Here is a 7,533-nt window from a genome sequence, read left to right as displayed (position 1 = left end):
TGTAAATTTTGGTCTAGAATACTATGTTATCATCTATCTATCTTTTGTTAACTTATAAATAGCAGCTCAACTATAATTCTACTACTAGTATAATATTGTTGTAGCTTAGTACCTTTACATACTGCTTTTTATTTTCTCTTATGCTGACTCTGGCTAGCAATCCAAAGTTACTTTTTTGTTACATTATTTTTGGAGTACAAATAATTCTTGTTTATTTTCTCAGAAAATTACTTGTTCATCAGCTCCCTAATAATGAAGGTATTTTTTAGTTTATTTTATGATCATTATTTGTTGACAGCAACAGCTTTGGTGTTATCTATTTTACTATAGCTTTTTATTAATCATCTTTTTAGTGTTATTAATCACTGGCTGTTCCTTTACTCCAATTATATCACTGCTTCTTTCTTTTATGAGACTAGTATCTTATTTGACTTGCATGGCTATGTTCATTGTTACTGAATTCTCTCTAGAGCTGTCACTTATAGAATCATCTTGTCTCCTTATGACTATAGAGTTTTCTGATACTTCTTCGGCATTGGCATATATGGTTCTTTCTTTATCATCTATAGTGTTTGCTGATACTTCTTTAGGATCACTCTACAAGTTATCTGATAATAAAAGTCTAGTTTTATACTTTGAGAGACTATTGAGTATTCTTATTTTGGATCTTTTGTAATTATTTCTAGTGTTCTTATTTTGGATCTTTTGTAATTATTTCTATTTTTTTTGGCTTTTTCTTTATCTATTTTTTTAACATATATACTATTTCTTCACAAGTTCTGCATATGATGGCTGTTGTAAACAGTCCTCTTGTGTTTATCATCTCACATTGCTAACTTTATAGTATCTTATCTATCCCCTTCCATTGGACCTATCAATGTTAATTTTGCTGATATTGTTACTCATTCTAGGACAGTAGCTATTTTCATTATTAGGGATTATAATGACTCATTACTTAGAGTTGAAGATAAATTACTACTTTCGATGTCTATGCCATATGTTGAATTATGAGGTATTTTGTTAGGATTATATGTTGCTATATTATAGAATTTAATATGCTTTCTATCTGGCTTGAAGGAGATTCTGTTATAGTGGTTAATTAGATTAAATCTCCCACTTCTTTTGAAGGTAAACAATCTCCTTTGTTAGTAGATATTCAGCAATGGCTGTTAGCTACAATGAATTCTCATATTCATTAAGAAGGTTGATGAATTTGAAATAAATAAGTTTTAGAATAATTTTTTTAAGTGAAGTTTTGGATTAAAATTTATTGCGATTAAATCACATACTTCTACGGGACTTGAGTATGATTACTCCATCAAAAAATATGTAATTTTCACAACTCAAATGCTAAGTTTACTGAGAATGAAAGATATTCTCGGATGGTCTTTCTAGAAAGAGTTTTTGAGGCAATTTTTGGATGGTTTTGTTTAACTCTCAAAAATAATTGTTCTCGCCTCTCACAAGCGGATTCATCCAATTTTCAACATCTCCCACTCACACATGATGGGGAGAATATTTCTATTATCTTGATAACTTTTATACTAGCAAATGGATCATGCAAAATACAAGCTCACCAGCAAGCCTAACTATATACCTGTTAGGGATACATAATGACTGTAGAAACTAGAGATTAAATTCAAATCATACTATGACTCACTATGTCCTAAACATATTTAGTTACGTTGGATTAAGCATACTGATCTCTTGAAAGCTGTATTTAACCTCTCTTGACTCTTTATGCATTCACAATTATATCTAACTTTTCTAAAAAAGATATAATTAGTCGGTTGGTGAATATATAAAATTAACATAATCTAAATTGTCTTCCTTTTCATTCTCATACTTATCAGTTTCAGATTAACTATTTTTCTAGATATGCCTCATATGGTTAATTATTCCATCATTATCGAAAACTTGTTAAAGTAGCAAATATTGATTCATCACGTCAAAGTATAGTCAAAAGTTATAAGAGCAATACTGAAATCAAATTAGACTTTTAGTTTTGAGGAACTTATACAGTGAGGATGGGATTTCTTTAATTTTAACCTCATTTTCCTCATTGGTCATCTTTGCACATACGGTATGGAATATGTGTTACGGTGTTATCTCTCCACTAAGAAGCATATGTCATGTTATTTATTTTTAATCTTAAATACCATATAGATCTTAATCAAGACAATTCTCTATGTTTAACCCAAATTCTCCATGCAGTTATTGACCTTAACCTATTAGAGATCTTGTATCTGGCATCTATTATACCATAGGCTAACATGATTGTGGGATCATCATGTTCGATCCAAGATAATATAAATCATATAAATATGGACCTCATCTTGACTTTTAGTCAAAGTGATACTTAAATCATATATATATATATATATATATATATATATATATATATATATATATATATATATATATATGTGTGTGTGTGTGTGTGTGTGTGTGTGTGTGTGTGTGTGTGTGTGTGTATGTATGTATGTATGTATGTATGTTTGTATGTATGTATTCACTTTTAAATTCTCTTTCAAATGTCTCTAATTTAAACAAGTGTATATGTATCTCATCTAAGCATGCTTTCCTAGTGCCTGAGGTGGTTGCTCATGTGAGAGAGCCAACCTCAGCCTAGTGATATACTTTTTAAATTTCATATATATTTGTGCTAGTATTATGATTATACTTTTCTTCTATATAATCACACAAATATTAATAAATGGAATAAGATATTGTATTTCATTAATTGAAAATATTACAATGTAAGATTGTTGGTTCTTTACAATGTAGTACATCATATTCTATGCAAATCAATTGACTACATATGTGTTTTAAACACATCCCTTGGTATTGATTTTGTAAATGGATCAGCTCACATCATATGTGTAGAAATGTATTGTAAGACCACTTCTTTTCTTGCTATAATATCTCTCATAAAATTATTCTTTATATCTATTTACTTGATTCTTCCATGATACTTAAGATCCTTCATATAAACAATCATTGCTTGGCTATCACAATAAATAGTCATTGGTTTAGCAATATTCTTTTTTATATATAAACTTTATAAGAACCTCCTTAACAAAACTACTTTTTACATTGTTGCTGAACATGTTATAAATTTAGCTTTCATTATAAACAATGCAATGTAATTTTGTTTCTTGCTATTTCATGAAATAGCATCATTATTAAGAAAGAAAACATAGCTAGAAGTAGATTTACGTCCATCCAGATCTCCTACCCAATCTGCGTCTGAATATCAGACTAAGTACAAACCATTTTCTTAGTGACATAAAGAATGATCTGTAGTTCTTTTGAGGTATCTCAGGATCTTTTTGACTATTTTCTAGTTCATCTTATCAAGATTTGATTGATAATAGCTTAGTAAGACTACGACATAACATATATCTAGTTTAGTGCATATAGCCGTATGTATAAGATTTCTAATAGTACTAGAGTAAGGAATCTTAGTTATTTCTTTCTTTTCTTTTGGCATCTTAGAACATATTTCGAGGCTTAGGCACTCGCTCTTAGTAGTAAGAGTATTCATGGGATTACAATCTTGCATATTAAATCATTCTAGAATTTTTTTAATATAAGATTTTTATGAAAAAGCCAATAATTTTCTAAAATGATCTCATAAATTTTAACTCCAAATATATCTGTAGCTTTTTCCATATCTTTCATTTCAAAGTTTGAAGATAACCATCCTTCGATGATATTGACAAACTTCTTATCATTTTCAACTAACATTATGTCGTTAACATAAAGCGATAAAATCACAAATTTATCTTGTTGATGTTGGATATAAAAGCAATGATCTTCATCGATCATATCAAAGTCATTAGATGCTCAACTTTGTAAAAGTTTATATACCACTATCTAGATGATTGTTTAAGATCGTAAATAGATCTTTTGAGTTTACAAACTTTATTTTCCTAACCTTTAACTATAAAACCTGTAGATTGCTTTATGTAGATTTCTTCATCCAGTTTTTTATTAAGAAAAGATGTCTTCACATCCATTTAATATAACTCTAAGTCTAAATGAGCTATTATAGCCAAGATTAGGCAAATTGACATAAAACGTATCACTGGTGAAAATATTTCCTCATAATCTATACCTTCCTGTTGGGTTAGTCTTTCATCACTAAATGCACCTTATACCTCTCAATGGATCCATCTGTCATTTGATTTCGAAAATCTACTTATTCTCAATATTTTTGCATCATTGTGGTAGATCAACCATGTCCCTGATATGGTTAATTTTCATTGACTCTATTATTCCTTAGTAGGACATGTTAGAGCTTCACTTATTAATTTAGGCTCTTCTTCATCATGTGAAGCTATCATAAAAGTTTTTTTCTCGATTTCAAAACATCGTCGAAGAATACTTTGATGAGTACTTCTTCGTATGTGTGGAGCTTGATCATTAGGTAATGTACTGCTCCTATTCAGATCAAGAGATTGAGGTATTTCTTTTTCTATCTCAATATTTTTTTTCTGATATATGGTCAAAGTCTTCCATCTTTAATCAAAATTCTTTATTTACCTCACCCTTGCTAGGAAAATCATTCTCTAAAAATATGATGTCTTTTGATTACATTCTAGTTACTCCTCCATCTGAATGTTCATCAATGAACACATATCCTTTCGAGTGTTCAGGATATCTTATAAAAATATATTTCATTCCTCTAAGATCTAATTTTTCATACTTGCAAGAAGAATCATGAACATAAGCTTTTGATCCTACGGTCAAAGATGAGTTAGATCCGATTTTCTTTCTATTCATAACTCATATGGAGTAAAAGTAACTGATTTGGAGGACATCCGATTTAATACATGGATAGAAGTCAGTAATGCATCTCCTCAAAATAAAATGAAAAGATTAGCTTGAACCATCATAGATCTGACTATTTCTAATAGAGCCCTATTTCTCCTTTTGGCCACACCATTTTATTGTGGAGTTTTAGGAATGGTCAAATACTTTTTTATGCCCTTTTTATCATATAGATATTTAAATTGTTCAAATAGATATTTCCTTCTCTGATCAATTTTTAAAATTTTTATTATTTTATCTAAATGATTCTCAATAAAAATCGTATAATATTTGAAGTATTCTAATACTTCAGACTTATGAGAAATCAAATAGATATGACCAAAACAAGTGACATCATCTATAAATATGATGAAATATGAAGCACTATGCCTTGCTCTCACATTCATGGGTCATATATGTTGGGAATAGTGTCCCAAAGCCGATCGTCAGCCTGTTGACGGTTGTGCTCCTTTTGTATTAGTACATGAATTATAAATAAATAAAAGTTATTTTGATATTTTTTTATCACAAATGTTTCATCTTCTAATGAACTTCTGTGTTGTGGTAAAGTCCTTAGGACTATTTAGACTCGACAAAGGAAGATTTGTCGCTTAGTCCTTAAACATGTTTGCGACCAAATGATACGTTGTTACCAAGGACGACAACGTTTATCGAGCATAGGTCATTGTGTGCCATATGGGTTGGTTATCCTCATAACCAAAGAGTGTGGAGACACTGGTATGGCATACAGGTGAGATGTAATGGTACATCTGCACTGAACGTGACCAACTCCGGAGCTATTTCTGCTGTCAAGATTTGCTCCGATGGGATATGGGTATAAATGTTCCTCCGATCTGAGACCGCCACGGTGACTTGCAAGCAACTCACTGCACTTAGGCACTGTACTACCTGAATTTTTAATTCAATGACGGAAAGCTGCTGGGTGTAGTCAAGTACTTGACTTATCGGTGCGTGTGTCAAGATGGGATTAACCACTCCAGTTTAGGAGCTGTGTACAGTCGTGTTTCAATTTAGTAAAACCTTGACCAGGGTAGTCCTAGTGAGGAGTCACAGGACTAATTGAGTTGAGCACGATTCGGTTGATATCATCAGGGTTGACAGTTTAATCCTGAGTCGTCCTAAACACAGGGGTCAAAAGGGATGAATTATACGGTAACCATATTCACGTAGATTCTGAATATTACGATTGCGATTATTCGATCTATCCGATCATTGGGTACCATTGCTAGATGGTCACTTTGATTAGTACAGGAATTGGTTCCTGTGCTACCGGCTTAGGTTCGAACCTGCGGGGTCACACACATTAGTGATTCCTTTCTGATCAGATGGCTGATTATGAGTCTTATGTGTCTGGGACTCTATGATTGAGAATTAGGATTCTCTGATCATGAGTTCCATACATTTTGGGTACCGGGGTCAAAATTTTGAATTTTAAATTTTGAATTTGAAATTTGAACTCTTTGATCAGGGTTTCATATCGATGGTCTCTGATGCCTGATTGCCCATCGGATTTGGACTCAATATTTATGAGAGGTTTAATTAGTGATTTGATTGTTAATTAACTCAATTTGATTGAGTAATTATTTTTGGATCAAGTCCAATTGAATTGGATTCAATTTGGATTGACCCGATTAGGTTAAATGTTGACCTAATCGCTAAGGTGGTTTAGTCTCTGATTTGATCAGGGGTTAGGTTTAGTTAATTTTTAATTTGATTAAGATTTTATTGAGCTTAATTAAACCTAATTATGTTGGGTTTAATCTGATCTAATTGTGCTTAACCTATTTTAAACTAGGTTGGCTCAATTTGAATCAAACCACCTTGTTTTAAATTCCTTGCGACACCCAACTTCCTTGCACCCATTTGAATTCACGAGAAGAAACTTCTCGTGAAATTTTTCTCACGCAAAACCCTTCGCCACGCCCTCATTTGTGCGCCATATGGATGGATAAAATAATTAGTTAGCCATTCAAATTCAAAGCATGTTTGAATTTGAATGGATAACTTATCACTTGCCCCTTCATCCTTATCCATTTTGTGCGCCACATTACTTACACGAGAAAAGGTTTCTTGTGAAACATTTTTCACGCACAAAGAGCCACACCCCTTCTCTTCTCATGCCCAAAAGGATAGGAATAAGTTGGTTTTCGTTTGAATTCAAATTTGATTTGAATTCAAATGTGCAACCACTTATCTTTATCCTCTCACGCGGATAAGACATGTTCGACGTTGTTTTAAAAAGAGGAGAAAGGTGGGACGTGCGTAAAAATTTTAGGAGAGAAACTTTGGGGCGTGAGGAAAGTTTGTGCGCAAGGTGAAGGTCCAAAACCGAGAGAAAAAAAAAAGAAAAGAAAGAAAATTGAGCGCAGGATTTCTAGTGTGTACCCTAGGGTTTCTACCTAGGGTTTGGGAAGTGAGATTGGTGTGCCACGAGTGTCGTGAGTCCACCAAATTTCAGAGAGAGATCCATCAGCCTCTCAAGCAATCGTGCAAATGATCCAGAGCATCTGAAGAGTCGGCACACATTGTTCGAAGAAGTTCGATCAATATCTGCCATCAAAAGGGTGAAATCACGAACTAGCATTCGTGAGGAGCTGATCAAATGGGAGCTTCGTGTGGATGATCCGCAGAGGCCAGACATTTATGTGGCTGTGACGTGACGATCAGAACCCCCTGACGGTGATCAAATTGCGGTGA

Source organism: Elaeis guineensis, chromosome 2 (genome assembly GCF_000442705.2).
Source record: "Elaeis guineensis isolate ETL-2024a chromosome 2, EG11, whole genome shotgun sequence".
In the NCBI taxonomy this organism is placed as follows: Eukaryota; Viridiplantae; Streptophyta; class Magnoliopsida; order Arecales; family Arecaceae; genus Elaeis; species Elaeis guineensis.
This window is presented reverse-complemented; position numbering follows the sequence as displayed.